The sequence below is a fragment of the Nicotiana tabacum genome, chromosome 16 (genome assembly GCF_000715075.1).
Source record: "Nicotiana tabacum cultivar K326 chromosome 16, ASM71507v2, whole genome shotgun sequence".
NCBI classification, from domain to species: domain Eukaryota; kingdom Viridiplantae; phylum Streptophyta; class Magnoliopsida; order Solanales; family Solanaceae; genus Nicotiana; species Nicotiana tabacum.
The window spans coordinates 120,423,030-120,439,886 of NC_134095.1; positions in this window are offsets into that span (position 1 = coordinate 120,423,030).

The window sequence follows — 16,857 nt, forward strand, 5'->3', positions numbered from 1 at the left end:
TTGGAATGTGGCACAGTTGAAACGGTACTACTGCTAAGGTACGAACTTAATTCCTTCTTAATTTAGTTACATTATGGTATAATGCATTCAACTACCCGACTAGTGGCAAATATGACTATTAGGTCTGAAAGCACGTGTTGTACTCATTTTCCCTTGAACCAATTTTCTCCCGATGCGGGTTTTTTGGCAAGGTTCTTAACGAGGCAACAGTAAAACGTGCTACCTTAGTTTTGAAGATCGGCCTTAAACCGGAATTGATGATCATTTGCACCAAATCAACGGTATCCGAGCCCTCACGAGTTCGGCCTCAAATACCGGGGGCCATCACCCCTAGGTTAGGATTATTAGAAATGAAAAATTTTATTTGTCAAAAGTGAAGGCTTGGTGATTAGGATTCATTTGTAAGGGTCAAATGGTCATATGAACTGTGCCCATGTAGCCCACTCTAGCCACGACACAAGACCTATGGGCCTCAGATTATGCACACTACATATAAAACAATGATAGAAATCTTTTCTTCCCTTATACTTTATTACTATACATTTCACTTTTTCAATGCTTCACAATGAATACCAAATCCTTCCCTTGGGCTACCCCTACTCGAGGACTGTCATTCGATAAAAAATTCAGATGGAACGGACTATCGAATCCTAGAGGCACCAAGCCTATTAGGCAGTGCCCGAGTAGGAAAGGCTATGGCCACCCTAAAACAGCTTAGAGACGTCCGAAGTAAGTACCCAGAAAGTAAGGCCCTTACATATAATCAAGACCTATTAAAAGGTTACCATCGGCAAAACATCATTGTATATGACTAAAACACTTAAGCATCTTAAAGGCCTTCAATTTTATTGAATACTCGAAGCCACGAATAATTCGGGTTGCCATCCAAATCGGGCCCCATTCGGACATCCGAAGAACGAATGCTCTAGACTACATTCGATTTTATGCTAAGGCATTAAAAATGATATACAAGTGAAAAATTGCAAATAGATGCTAAAAGGTAAAGATACAGTATTGCAAAAGGGGAAAATTTTATATATTTAAAAAAATATTTACAAAGGCACGATAAAACAACCCCAAAATGAACAAAAAAAATATACAAGGGAAAACTAAAATAAAACTAAGGCATCTATGCGTGGTCTCCACCGGGGTTCGACTCGTCACCAGAACCGTCGGAACCTTCAAAACCCTCAGAGCCTTTGGGACCCGCAGCCTCATAGAGTTCCTTTTCCCCAGCCTCGAGTTTCTTGGTTTCTTCGATCTCATCCGTCAGGTCAAAACCTCGGGCATGAATCTCCTCGAGGGTCTCTCTTTGAGATAGCTGCTTCACATATTCGGTCTTCGTCTTTAAGTGGGCCTCGGCTATCTCCACATAAGCTTTATACTAGGCCAGAATTGCCTCAACATCGGAGGAATCGATCGAAGTCGCCTCCAATTTGGACCTCACCATGAAGGTTGAGTTTAGTTGTGCTCGGAGTTCATTATTTAGCCATGACCACTTGTCGGCCTTGTCCTTTGCCAACCAGAACTGGTCTTTCACCGATGTCAGCTCCTTGTTTTTGCGCCTCTTTTTTCGAAGCCAGTAGGTCCATCCTGCCCTCAGCACTTTGATCGTGGCCTTGACCTCGTCCATCTTAGCCCAAAGCTAGTCGATTAAGTTTGTCTTATCTTGGATCTGTTAAGTTGTATTGCTATTCATCATGGGTATCTTCTAATTTTTAGCCTTAAATATCCTTACCTTCTCGACCAGATCGGTGCATGCTCCCGTTTCACGGACGAGGTCTCCTTCTAAGCCTTTTCTATCTCGGCCTGAAGAGTTGGGAGATCCTTAAGAGCCTCGTCTTGTTGCTCACTAAGAACCCTATACATGTCCTTCATTTGGATCTGCTATTTCAGATCGAACTCGAGCTGGCTGATTTCCAAGCGAGACCGGAGGAATCTTTCATGATGAAGCGCTGAAGCCTAAAAAACAATAAAGTCACTAGAATATGAGGAGGAACAATCCGCAAAGGATGCAAAAGATAGACGTCTTACCTGGTTCAATGCCTGTTATGCCTCGTTGAAAAGGCTCGATGTTCATACTTTGTTCATCTTTGCCTGGTCCTACTCGATCACCAAGAAATGAAGGTAGATGGTGATGCCCACCGAAGCGGACATCGGCAAGGCATTTGTTGGGATAGTAAGAACGGCCATTCTTTTACGGTCGGGATCCACACTCAGAGTAGGGAACTGCTCTACTAGTTTAGGGCTCGAGCTTGGCTTGCCCGCTCCCGATGGCACATCCTTTTTTGGCTAGGTGGCCAATAACGGAGAAGTCTTCCAATGAGGCCATGTCCATGCCGTCGAAAAACGTGTTGAGGGAATCATCTGGTCCTGACACCATTTCATTTGATTTCTCTCTGTCATCTTAAGCCTCTTCGAGCATGGACTCAGTATAGGATAGCGTCTCTGTGATGTTAATGACACTAGCTACCTCCTTTGTGGCAGGAGCCACTTCTCGGGAGACCGTGGCCTCCGACTCTCCCTCAGTTTCCCAAGCTAGAGGAGGATTGACCTCTTGATCACCTTTCTCGGTTGCCGGCTACTCCCCCCTGTTTAGAGATGACTCATGAGTAATGAACTCAGGGTCGTCGTGGTTGGGATAATCCCTGAGCCAGTAGAGGGAATCAGAGTCCAGTACCCTTGACTTAGTGCTCATTTTGTTGCTTTTCTCGACCCGAATGGCCATCCTCTTCTTCTTCACCTCGGCATCTGGGGAGCCCGAGAACTTCCTCTTCTTCTTCTTTTTCTCCTCCTTTGCGGCAGCCCCGGGCTATCCCAAAGTGGAGTGTTCGGTGAGCGAGGAAAGATCCTTGTCCACATCCAACGGCCTGAGCTCAGTGGTCTTGGGCAAACCTGTTAGAAGGAAGAAGACTTAGCGAAATATAAGCCAAGTGTATGACTGTAATCATTCAAGAGAAAGCTTCACCATGGGAACAAGCCTCCCACTTGCCCTTCAAGAGCTTGCGCCATATGCGCTCGAAGTAGGATATCTGTTTGCAGATACCCTCGATCCACTCCTTGAAGCAAGGACCTGCATTAGGAACCTAGGCAACTGCTGCACAACGATAAACACAGGCAATTAGAAAAAGAATAAAAGGGAATGACAAATACTAGAGAAGGAAAAGACGTACGGTATGCGTTCTATTTTTCGGAGGATGGTAAAAATTCAGAGGGGATGAGGTATTTCATTTTCCCCCGAATGAACCTCCCCTGCCAACCTTGATCTCGATCCTCATCAATGCTCGAGAACGGAGTCTTGCTTGCTCGGCAAACGAGGTTGATCAACCCCCTCAAAATATTTGGGGACTGTAGACAGAGCAGATGGTCGAGGGTGAACCGAGGTGCTTCGGTGTCGCTTACAAAATTTTGGAGGAGGATTACGATCCTTCAAAAGGATGGGTGAATCTGCCCAAGGTAGACCTTGCACCTTTTGCAGAAGTCGAGGACTACGGAGTCCACCGGGGCGAGCGTGAAGGGGTAAGTGTATCCCTTCCAGGGACGACCACCTCTTTTCCCTCCCAGTTACAATCTACCCGAACTATGGGTAGTGTCTCCTCAGTTACGGAGCATATGTACCTCCATGTTCCCTCGCCTAGGTCCTGTTGATTGGAGGCCTTCTCAGCGTTGAAGTTATTCTCGATAGAGCATCCCCTGGGCACGAAGCTCTTCAAGGGAGGCTCCAAGGCCATCTCAAGAATGGCCACCTCGGCATCTATGGTTGGGTTGAAAGATTAATGGGTTGTTTGTTGAGGTACGGATTTGGAGGCTTTTGCCATCGGGTTCTGGAAAATATGAAGGTTTGAAGAAAAAATATGAAGATTTGAAGAAGTGATGAAGATATAAAGGTATGGGTTGAAGATTCAAAAAGAATGAATAAAGATTGAGGATGAAGATATGAAGATCTAAGGATCAATGTATGAAGATCTAAAGAAGTTAAAGGTAAGTAGAGAATTCAGGGGGTAAATCAAAGAGCTCTGGAATCGGAACTATAGAAATGAAGAAGGGTTCGGAGCTGTTATTGAGGAAGGACAATCAATGTGCGACGTTTCACGTTCGAGGATAGTCAAATGGTAGTTGACACGTGTTCGAAGTCAGAATGGCGTGACTGATGGGATGTTTTGTTTACCCGTCATCTCGGTTATGATGTACAAAGGAAGGAATCAGGGTTCATTTATCGCTTTTCGTTATTTCAATAAATATCCACCCTCCAAAAAACAAGTGGACTATCTGTGTACGTGTAAAATCGGGGGAAATGTCTATCCTGATTCCCCGATGAGAGAACGAAGGGGGAGCACGGATTCACGAGATTTTAATCGAAGGAAGAAATCCAATGTATCGAGACCTGGGAAGAGTGAACGATATCCAACATCAGACACGGTAAAGCAACACACCTGGGGCCGAGTATAACTTATAGACCTCGGAAGTTGCAGTGGACAGTTATGCACGATAGATAGAGCGACGTAATAATCGCCCTCAACTAGATATTACAGCGTGAATCTCGTTCAGAATCGATTATGGATCAACAAGTACCGGGAAACGAAGATTTTTACCTCTTTTAGACTTGTACTAGAACTGAAATTCTCCTACTATATAAAGGAGAAAATTTTCTTTGATTTGACACATTGTAACTGTGACGACCCAAAGGGTCATCACTTGTTTTCTTATCCATTATGTGCTTCCGAGGCCTTGAAAAACTTATTTAGAGTCGCCTCAATTTGCGTGCATAGTCCGGGCGCGTAGCCGGAAAGCTTAAATATGAAATTTTGTGAACAATGCTAAGTTTTGATATTAAAATGAATAAGTTTGACTTTGGTCAACATTTTGGGCAAACGGAACCGGACCCGTGATTTAACGGTCCTGGAGGGTCCGTATGAAAATATGGGACGTGGGCGTATGTTCGGAATCGAATTCCGAGGTCCCAAGCCCGAGAAATGAATTTTTAAGTAAAAATTGTTTTCTGATAATGTTAAAGGAAATTGGAAAAGAAATTTCATTAGAAAGCAATGGTATCGGGGTCGTATTTAGGTTTCGGCGCCCGGTACAGGTCTTATATATATTTTAAGTTCTTCCTGTAAAATTTGGTTGAAATAAGACGTCGTTTGATGTGTTTCGGACTTAAATTTCTAAATTAGAAACTTGATGAAGTTTGAGAAAAAACATTCTTGATTTTGAGGTTTGATTCATTGATTTTGAGGTTATTTAGGCGATTTGATCACACGGATAAGTTCGTATAATGTTGTTGAGTTAGTGCATGTGTTTGGTTAGGAGCCCCGAGGGCTTGGGAGTGTTTCAGAATGGTTTTTGGCTTTAGAAGTGTTGCAGATTTTCTGCTGTTGTGCCAAGGGATTTTGTTCTTCGCGTTCGTGTGGTTTCACTCGCAAACGCGTAAGGCAAAAATTGCAGGTGCCCAGTTTCTTCTTCGCGAACGCGGAGGTTGAGACGCGAACGCGAAGCTCAGGGGGGAGACCCTTCGCGAACATGTAGGGTTCAGGGGAGGGGCCACTAGTTTGTTCTACTCGAACGCGGCCACTGGCCCACAAACGCGAGGGCTCGAGGTGCTAAAGCACCGCGAACGCGAGCCTAGTGTTGCAAACACGAAGATCTTCAGACCTGACTCATCACGAACGAGTTGAGCTTATCGCGAACGCGAAGAAGGATTTTGCCCATTTATTTTAAAGTCCCAAAACAGAACCCATTACGGGATTTTACCAAAATTTCTTAAACTCTTTCTTCTCCAAAGTTCTAGGGCGACCTTTGAAGCATCCTTTCACCATAAACTCTTGGATTAGTAATCTTTAACTTATTTCCTTCCATTTTCATCAACATCTATTGAATTTATAGGCCTAAAACATGTAACTAAGGGTAGAAATTAGGGAATTGGGTAGAGTTAGGGCTTTTTAATTAATTGTGATTTAGACCTCATTTTGGGGTCGAATTCTAGAAATAATTATATATTTGGGCTCGTGGATGAATGGGTTATCAGATTTTGGTTCGAACCTAGTATTTCGACCAAGCGGGCCCGGGGTCGATTTTTGAGATTTTGGGAAGAATACTTGGGAAGCTATAATTAGGCATTGGATTCGAATTGTTTAGCATTTACTGATGTTATGAAGTCATTTGTGTATAGATACAATCGATTTATAGCCGAATTAGATAGGAAAAACGATAATTGAGGATTGAATTAGTCGTGGAAGTTTGAGGTAAGTGTTTGGTCTAACCTTAGCTTGAGGGATTAGGAGTTGAGTCCTATTTGCTATGTGATAATTATTGAGTACGACGTACAGGCATGGTGACGAGTATCTATACGTTGGTGTCTAATATGATCGTGAGTCTTTATGTGTTGAATATCCTAATTTTGTTGTGCCTTTCATGCCTTAGTGATGATTTCTTTATGTTGTAAAAAGCTTGTAAAAGAAATTATGACCTTTGAACTTTGAGGAGCATTGGCTCGAGTTATATTACAAAGTGTGAAAGTATATGAGATGATTGAACCCTTTGGAGCATTGGCTCAAATGGTAAAGTGAGTTATGAAGTAACAGTGAAAGAAAGAGAAAGAGTTATTAAATTGTTCCCTTGCCGGGATGTTTGTTGCTTTGTTGATTATCTCCCTTGCCGGGATGCTGAGATTATTGATATTGTTCCCTTGCCGGGATTTAACTGTTTAATTGTGTCCCCTTTCCGGGATTTCCATTGTTATTTGTTTACTCCCTTTCCCCTTTGTTTGTGATTGTTGTTTGGGTGAGGAAGAGCGTTAACGCACGAAGGATGATATCGTGCATTGTTTTTTTTATGGTGAGGAAAGAGTGTAAAGCACGAAGGGTGATATCGTGCTGTACGATGTGCCATTCCGTACAGATTATCATTGACTATATGGTGAGGAAGGAGAGTAAAAGCACGAAGGGTGATGTCGTGCACACTTTTGTTATAAAATATTGTTTGGTGAGGACGAGAGTAAAAGCATGAAGGGTGATGCCGTGCACGCTGTTATTATATGATTGATTTGGTGAGAACGAGAGTAAAAGCACGAAGGGTGATGCCGTGCAAATTGTTGATTTCTGATTCTTGTGATATTCTAGTTATGTTGTTACTTTCCTTACTTGATGCTTTCTATTCGGAACCGTTATCCCCTCCCCCCACAGCATGTTTATCCCTTCCCACATTTACTGGTTATTTCTGCATTTTCCTTTCCGCTGTATATATTTAAATTGCACATGTTTATTTAGTAGTCTGGTCCTAGCCTCATCACTACTTCGCTGAGGTTAGGCTAGACACTTACCAGCACATGGGGTCGGTTGTGCTAATACTACACTTTGTACTGTATGCATATCCCGAAGCAGCTTACGGACAGTAGTTGGAGGGCTTCCTTCAGTCCACCCGGAGACCCAAGGTAGACTGTAGGCGTTCGCGGGCCCTGGCGTCTCCCTCTATCTCTATTCCCTGTTTCATTTTCTTTCGTTCAGAAACAGTTTATTGTATTTTCTTTAGGCCTTGTTTGTAGTGACTCTTAGACAGTCTGTGACACTATGACACCATATTTTGGGTATTGAGGTTTTGAAATGAGTAATAGACGTAGTCTTGAGTTATAAAAATTGTTGACTTCCGCTTAATTATTTAATTTCGTTGTTTTCGTGTTATCGCTGGTAACTGATAAAAAAAAGTGATTTGTTAATGAAAAAGGTAGTTAAGGGTTGGTTTGCCTAGCTCTCATTAGTAGGCGCCATCACGACTCCCGAGGGTGGAAAATCTGGGTCGTGACAGTAACACACAATTCAAAGTAATAAAAGTTTATTTTTGCCTTTTTAGCTATTGTTAAAGACTTTGCTCATTTGTTCAGTTCTTCGTTCATGACTGCCGAGGGTCCAATCGAGTACGACGAGGTCACTGTTCAATCTAAGATAAGGCTTGGTCATAACAGTGCGATTGATTTGATCGTTTATTTCGTCTTTAATTCATTTATCTGTTATTCTTAATTATTAGTGTTGAGTTAAACCACGTATGCTTTAAACCGCGTACAAATTTAATCGTTATCCAATTTTGGGGTAAACATGAAGATTACAAAATGTGCAGAAATCTTGAAAGACAATATACAAATGAGTGAACAAGTATAAGAAAAAGAATGAGATTTTTGCACTTCAAAAATTAAACCCGGCTCGTTTCTCGGTCACAAGCTCTTGGCAATGAGACGGGTTGAAGCCTATGCAGGTCATGATGAATGGCTGGTTATAACAGTTTTTCAAAAACTTCAGAGGCCGGCAGGGCAGATCGCGAGTTAAAATGGCTTAGAATTTTATCTTCTGTAGGAGGATTTTTCAGAGTTGCTCTGCGTTTCTAACACGGACAGGATAATCATTTTGCTACATAAGGAGTTCCTCATAAGTTCCTCTTTCTTTTCAGAAAATCTATTTACTTGTGCAATTCTAGACTGAGTTATGCAGGCATTTTTTTTTTCTACTTGTGCAAATTCTAGACTGAGTTAAAAGGATTTTTCTCAATTTTCAAAGGAAAGAATAAGATTCGAACAGTTTAACATGCACCATATTTTGTTCTTACTAGTTTTAGGGTATGCATTTTGTACATTCCTTGGAATTTACATCTTAACCATTTTGGCTTTTAATATCATAACATAAGTGACTTTATCCTATTTTGTGATTTATTTCACCACCAATGCTCTTCTTTTAGAAATAAATTTATGCATATCTTGAGAGATGTGTTAATGTAACATAAATTTTACTTAATGAAGTTAAAACAAAATTGAATTGGATTTCTTTTGTTAATTGATTAATTCAAATACTTAATTATGTGTTCTCAACATTAAAGAAAATTATTTATTTTTATTGATTCAAATTCTTAATATATATTAGTCCATTCCAAACTTTAAACATTTAACTGCAATTATAATTGTATTCAGTAAGAATTCTATTTTCAAAGGATAAAATATTGATGAACAGCTCAGTTTTAAATCCTTTTATCTATGGAACCGTTAGTGTTATTGATTTTTGTGTGTTGAATATTTTCTTTTGTTTTGTTCTAAGTGTTGAGTGTAATTACCAATCATTATACATAAAATGAATGAAAAAAAAATATTATTTTACTAGGAAAAGTGTATTATAGTTCAATACATATAGAGAGCCCTTTAAAAAGAAAAAAAGAAAAGAAAAAGGGAACGTGAGAGATAACCTCTCTAATTCATACTTCCCAATTTTATCTCCGCGAACCTTTTGGTCCAAAGGTTCCTATATGAATATGAACCGTTGATGAAAGTTAAATATAAGAAAAATTTATGGAAGATATTATAGTTACGTAACATAGTTTAAATAAGGAAAAAAAATGAAGAACAAAAATTTGAGTTGATTTCAAAGTACTAAATATTAAAAAAGGAACTTAAATTACTATTTTGTTCAATATAAAATTCATTTTAAAAATAAAAGAGGCGAATGATATTACACTATGCTTTCATGCTTTTATTATAGTATAAATTGATCAATGTGAAATTCTTTAAGTTGATCTTATTACGTATGTCGTCTTTAGACCATTGACAAACTCAGGACCCACTCCTGTCTATGTCCAACATCGCAACTCCTCTGTTGATGCCTGATTGCCCATACAACTTTAAAAAAGAATAGCAATAAAGAAATTAAAACTTGTTATAAAATAAAAGCAATGCAGTAAAATGTAAACAAGAAGAGATAAAGAGAATGGAGAAGTGTTTTCTTCTTTCACTTTGGTGTAATTTTTCATTGCAATTACATGGTCTTTTATAGGCATAAAAAGTAAAGATGATGGACATAAAATAGGAAATTTAATCTTTAAGTTATTCACAACATGGACATTCAATGTAGCATCCAATGTAGTATCCAATGTAGTATCCAATGTACAAACTATTCATAACACTCCCCCTTGGATGTCCATGTAAGATAATGTGTCTCATTAAAAACTTACAAAAAAATATATTGGGATGTGCATAGTTATTTATAATATGCATTGTTTGTTGCCTCATTAAAAACCTTACCAGGAAAACCCAGTGGGACAAAACCTTGGTTAAGGAAAAGAGTGCAGCGTGTAGTTACTCCCCCTGATAAAAAATCACTTAATGTCTCGAAGACGACGCATTCCAATCTTATATATCAGATTTTCAAATATTGAGGTTGGTAATGCCTTAGTGAACAGATCAGCCAAATTATCACTTGAATGAACTTGTTGTACATCTATTTCACCATTCTTCTGAAGATCATGAGTGAAAAAGAATTTCGGTGAAATGTGTTTTGTTCTATCTCTTTTGATATATCCTCCTTTCAATTGAGCTATGCATGCAGCATTGTCTTCAGACAATATTGTTGGAATATTCTCTTTCGAAAAAAGACCACATGTTTGCTGAATGTGTTGAGTTATAGATCTTAACCAAACGCATTCTCGACTTGCTTCGTGAATGGATATTATCTCTGCATGATTTGAAGAAGTAGCAACCATAGTTTGTTTTGTCGAACGCCATGATATGGTTGTACCTCCACTTGTAAATAAATAGCCTGTCTGAGATCGACATTTGTGTGGATCAGACAAATATCCTGCATCTGCATAACCAATCAATGATGGTTTGGATTCATTTGAATAAAATAAACCCATATCAATGGTCCCTTGGAGGTATCTGAATATATGTTTAATACCATTCCAGTGTCTTTGTGTTGGCGAAGTACTTAATCTTGCCAATAAGCTTACTGAGGAAGCTATATCTGGTCGGGAATTATTGGCAAGATACATTAATGCCCCAATTGCACTAAGATATGGTACTTCGGCACCAAGAAGCTCTTCATCATTTTTATGAGGTCGGAATGGATCTTTCTTTATATCAAGTGATCTCACAACCATCGGGGTACTCAATGGATGTGCTTTATCCATATAGAATCGCTTTAAAATCTTTTCGGTGTATGTCGATTGATGGACAAATATTCCATCTTTCATATACTCAATTTGTAGACCAAGATAAAATTTTGTCTTTCCAAGATCTTTCATTTCAAATTCTTTCTTCAAACAGTCTACTGTTTTTGGAAGCTCCCCAGGAGTTCCAATGATATTTAAATCATTAACATACATGGCGATTATAACAAATTCAGATCCAGACCTTTTTATAAAGACACAGGGACAAATTGGATCATTCTTGTACCCTTCTTTCAACAGGTATTCACTCAGGCGATTGTACCACATACGTCCTGATTGTTTCAATCCGTATAAAGATTTCTGAAGCTTTATTGAACAAGTTTCTCGAAAATTTTTATATGCTTCTGGCACTTTAAATCCCTCAGGCACTTTTATAAAAATTTTGTTGTCTAATGATCCATACAAATAGGCTGTAACAACATCCATTAGATGCATATCAAGTTTTTCTTGTACTGCCATATTTATGAGATACCTGAAGGCGATAGCATCCATTACAGTAGAATATGTCTCCATATAATCAATTCCAGGTCTTTGGGAAAACCCTTGTGCCACAAGTCGTACTTTATATCTAACGACTTGATTTTTATCATTTCGTTTTCGCACAAAAACTCATTTATACCCTACTGGCTTTATGCCTTCAAGTGTTCGAACTATGGGTCCGAAGACTTCACATTTTCCAAGTGAAATTAACTCTGCCTGGATAGCGTCTTTCCATTTTGGCCAATCATTTCTCTGTCTATATTCATTGACAGATTTTGGTTCAAGATCCTCATCTTGTTGCATTATTTCAACAGCAACATTATAAGCAAAAATGTTATCGATAACAATATTATTTCGGTTCCATCTTTTCCCGGTTGAGACGTAACTTATTGATATCTCTTCATTTTCATTATTTTTAGGTACCTGGACCTCCCCTAAGGTCTTATCATTTGTTACGTCTTGGGGCTCTTCTTGAGCCACTACCTCTGTGTTATGTTCACTTTGATCACTTTCTCTTTTTCTTCTTCGAGGATTTTTATCTTTAGAACCGATTGGTCTACCACGTTTCAAGCATGGCTTAGACTCATTTGCTTTAATTAATTGTTCTGTCGGGATATCAACTCGAATTGGGGCATTAGCAGCTGGAATATGTGACTTAGTCACCCTTGGTAGGTTAGTGAATGCATCTGGCAATTGATTTGTAATATTTTGTAAATGAATAATCTTTTGAACCTCTTGTTCACATTGATTTGTTCGAGCATCTAAATGAGCCAGTGATAATGCATTCCAATCTATCTTCTTTTTCAGTTGCTTATTTTCTCCCCCTAATGTTGGATATACTGATTCATTAAAATGGCAATCAGAAAATCTTGCCGTAAATAAATCTCCAGTCATCGGCTCTAGATATTTTATAATAGAAGAAGATTCATATCCAACATATATCCCCAACCTTCTTTGAGGACCCATCTTTGTGCGTTGTGGTGGAGCAATTGGAACATATATCGCACAACCAAAGATCCTAAGATGGGAAATATTTGGCTCCTGACCAAAAGTCAATTGCAATGGGGAGACTTTATGATAACTTGTGGGCCTTATCCGCACAAGTGTTGCTGCGTGCAAAATAGCATGACCCCATACTGAAATGGGAAGTTTTGTTCTCATAAGCATTGGTCTAGCAATTAATTGGAGGCGTTTGATCTATGATTCTGCTAGACCATTTTGTGTATGAACATGAGCAACCGGATGCTCAATTGTTATCCCAGTTGAAATACAATAATCATTAAAGGCTTGGGATGTAAACTCACCGGCATTATCAAGACGAATTGTCTTAATTGCATAATATGGAAATTGTGCTCTTAGCTTTATTATTTGAGCCAACAATCTTCGCAAATGTCATATTGCGAGTTGATAGTAAGCACACATGTGACAATCTTGTAGATGCATCTACCAAAACCATATAATATTTGAATGGTCCACATGGAGGGTGAATGGGCCCACATATATCACCCTGTATACGTTCCAGAAATGTAGGGGATTCCATCCTAACTTTAATAGTTTATGGTCTAATAATTAATTTTCCTTGAGAACACGCAGCACAAGAGAATTCCTTAAATTGAAGAATCTTCTGATTCTTCATTGCATGTCCATGTGAATTCTCAATTATTTTACGCATCATATTAGAACAAGGATGGCCCAACTGGTCATGCCAAATAATAAAATTATCTTGATTAGTAAACTTCTCGTTTACTACGGCATGTGGTTCAATCCTGCTAATACTTGTGTAGTATAAGCCGGAGGAAAGAGCATGTAATATTTCAAGCACATATTTCTTACCGGGACATTATTTTAGTAATATAAAGATATTCAATTTTTTCATCATTTGTAGTCTCAATATGATAGCCATTTTGGGGAATATCTTTGAAACTTAATAAGTTTCTTTGAGATTTACTACAATATAGTGTTTCATCAATAGCCAAATTTGTTCCTCCTGGTAGTAATAAATTGACTCTTTCAGAACCTTCAATTAATCTTGTACTACCAGATATTGTATTAACATTCGCTTCTTTCATTACCAAATAAGAGAAATATCTCTTATCTTTTAAAATAGTGTGTGTTGTAGCACTATTCAGAAGACATATATCATCTTTATTAATCTTGAGTCCAACTGAAGACTGAAGAATTTTCATATTCTTCATAAAAAAGACAAATAATACATCATAAGAAATATGAAAGACAAGCAGGAAAAAAACATTAAGAAATACATTAGAAATGTAGAAACTAGCAACACATGATGCATTAGGAAAATACACTCAAGAAAAATAAACTAGTTGCAAACATAAACATAACAACTTTTATAGCTTCATTCCCCAGTAAGATGATTAGTTCTTCAGTCAATATCCTCAAAGAAGTCCCCAACTTCTAAATGAGTAATATTTGTTAGGCCTTCAAAATCATCATCTTTATATGCAAGATGTGCCTTAGAATCATATTTATTTGAGGGACCTGCTTCATCATCATTATTTTGAAAGGTCAAGTGTGCCTCCACATTATTTTCTTTTTTCTTGAGGGAGGCTTGATAAAGTTTGACAAAATGTTCTGGCGTACGACAAATGCGTGCCCAATGACCTCTCATACCACATCAGTGACACATACTAGCTTTACCTTTTGAATGATTAATTTGAGAACCCTTATTGTTCTCCAATTTATTTCCACTATAATGACGATAATTGTTTCGCCCCCTGCCACGTCCACGTTTACGACCATGTCCACGACCATGGTAATTATTTTGTTTTCTTTCAAACTTATCATATGTTGCTACAGCATTCACTTCCGGAAATGGAGCTGACCCAGTGGGGCGGGCTTCATGATTTTTCATTAATAGAGTATTATTCTGCTCAGCCACAAGTAGGCATGTGATTAACTCAGAATATTTCTTAAAACCTTTTTCATGGTATTGTTGTTGTAGCACCACATTTGAAGCGTGAAAAGTAGAAAATGTTTTTTCTAATAAGTCCTCATATGTGATAGTGTCTCCACATAATTTTAATAGAGAACTTACTTTAAAGATAACAGAATTATACTCACTTACGGTTTTAAAGTATTGCAACCTTAAATGTATCCATTCATACCGAGCTTTCGGTAATACCGTAAGTTTTAGGTGGTCATATCGATCCTTCAAATTAATCCATAATTCAAGTGGATCTTTTACGGTTAAATTCAGTTTTTAACCCTTCATGTAGATGATGACAAAGGAAAATCATGGCCTTCGCTTTATCCTGATTTGATGCTTCATTTCCTTGTATAATAGTATTTCCAAGACCTTTAGCGTCAAGGTGAATTTCAGCATCAAGAACCCATAATAAATAGTTCCTCCCGGTGATGTCAAGTGCCACAAATTCTAGTTTTGATAAATTTGACATAGTGAAAACTATCATAAAAGATGAATAAGTTAGAGAAATAGTTATAATAATAAACAATTAATGAAAACAAAACGATTAAGGTAAAAGAAATGAAAATAGAGCTATATCATGTTAACAATCTACTATTTCATTTTATTCTTGCCATAAAGTAGAAATTACATACTTGTTTCATTTCACTTTATATTATTGATATATATGTGTTAATAGAACTGAACGTGACTAACATTATTTATGTGTTCCAATAAATATAAAGTAATTAAACTATAAAAGTATTGCTTGTCAATTTATTTCTCACAGTTCTTCAAAATGCCTTAAAGATATGTTTTGATTTAGGGAGTCCATGAATATTATAAGTATGACATTAGTGCATAGCTAGTTTGATGACTTTGAGGTCCTCTAAGAGTTGAGTATGACAATGAGCATATGACATGTACTGCCATAAATAAAATGATTATAATGATACATACCTTAATAAAATATGGCTCAACTTAGCGGGAGTTAAGAATAAAATTAGAGCTTCGTGCTGATAACGTGTTATAAAATAAAAGCAATGCAGTAAAATATAAACAAGAAGAGATAGAGAGAATGGAGAAGTGTTTTCTTCTTTCACTTTGGTGTAATTTTTCATTGCAATTACATGGCCTTTTATAGGCATAAAAAGTAAAAGATGATGGACATAAAATAGGAAATTTAATCTTTAAGTTATTCACAACATAGGCATCCAATGTAGCATCTAATGTAGTATCCAATGTAGTATCCAAAGTAATATCCAATGTACAAACTATTCATAACAAAACTATCTTTTTCCTGGAACTTCAAAACAGACGCAACTCATAGTTTTGACTAAAAGTAAGTTAGACAACTTAGACCACGAAAGAACACAATCTATTTCAAATGTGAGAATTGCATTATCAAAGACCAACCCTTCTCAAAGTTCGATTTCAATATTAGCAAAGGGGCTTTAGTAAAGTAATTATTTTTAAAGTTGAAGAAAACCAATGTACAGAATTTGCCTACTACTGCTTTTTCCTGATCACAACTACAATCTGCTGTCCGAACTGTATACTCAAATGAAGCAATGTCAGAGATTCTTCTTCTAAGAGTTGGTATAACAAAAACAACAACACACCCAATATAATCCCACAGGTGAGGTCTGGAGTGAGTAGTGAATACGTAAATCTTAATTATCCCTACCTGAAGAGGTAGAGAGGTTGTTTCCGATAGACCTTCGGCTCTAGAAAATGTGGACAGGAAGAATAGGAGAGAAGAAGAGGAGGAAGGGGGGGGGGGGGGGTGAAGGCGATACACAAAGAAGAGAAAAAGTAACATCAAATAGTAACCATCAGGGAGCAACAATATCCAGCAAAAGGGGAGTAAAAGTAGCATCAAATAGTAACACTCACGGAGCAACAATCCTAGTAGCAATTTACAAAAATAAAGGACGTGGTTGCAAAGTACTAGATACAATAACAAACTAGAAGGAAGTAACTTTCAACCCACAACAAAAATATTACTAGTACTACTGGTGAACCTATGAAAAACTCGCAACTACCTGTCAACCTACCAACTTAATCCTCGACCTCCACACCTTCATATCACTAGTCATGTCCTCGGTTAGGTGAAGCACCAACATGTCCTGCTTAATCACCTCTCCCCAATACTTATTAGGCCTACCCCTGCCCTTCCTCAAGCCCGCCATGGTCAACCTCTCACACCTCTTGATCGGGGCATCTATATCTCTCCTCTTCACATACCCAAACCATCGCAGCCTCGATTCCCGTAACTTGGCTTCCACGGATGCCACTCCCACCCTGTCCCTAATAACTTCATTCATGATCTTGTCTTTCCTGGTATGACCACAAATCCATCTCAACATTCTCATTTCTGCTATGCTCATCTTTTGGATATGGGACTTCTTGACAGGCCAATACTCAGCTCCATATAACATAGCCGGTCTAACTACCACCCTGTAGACTTTGCCCTT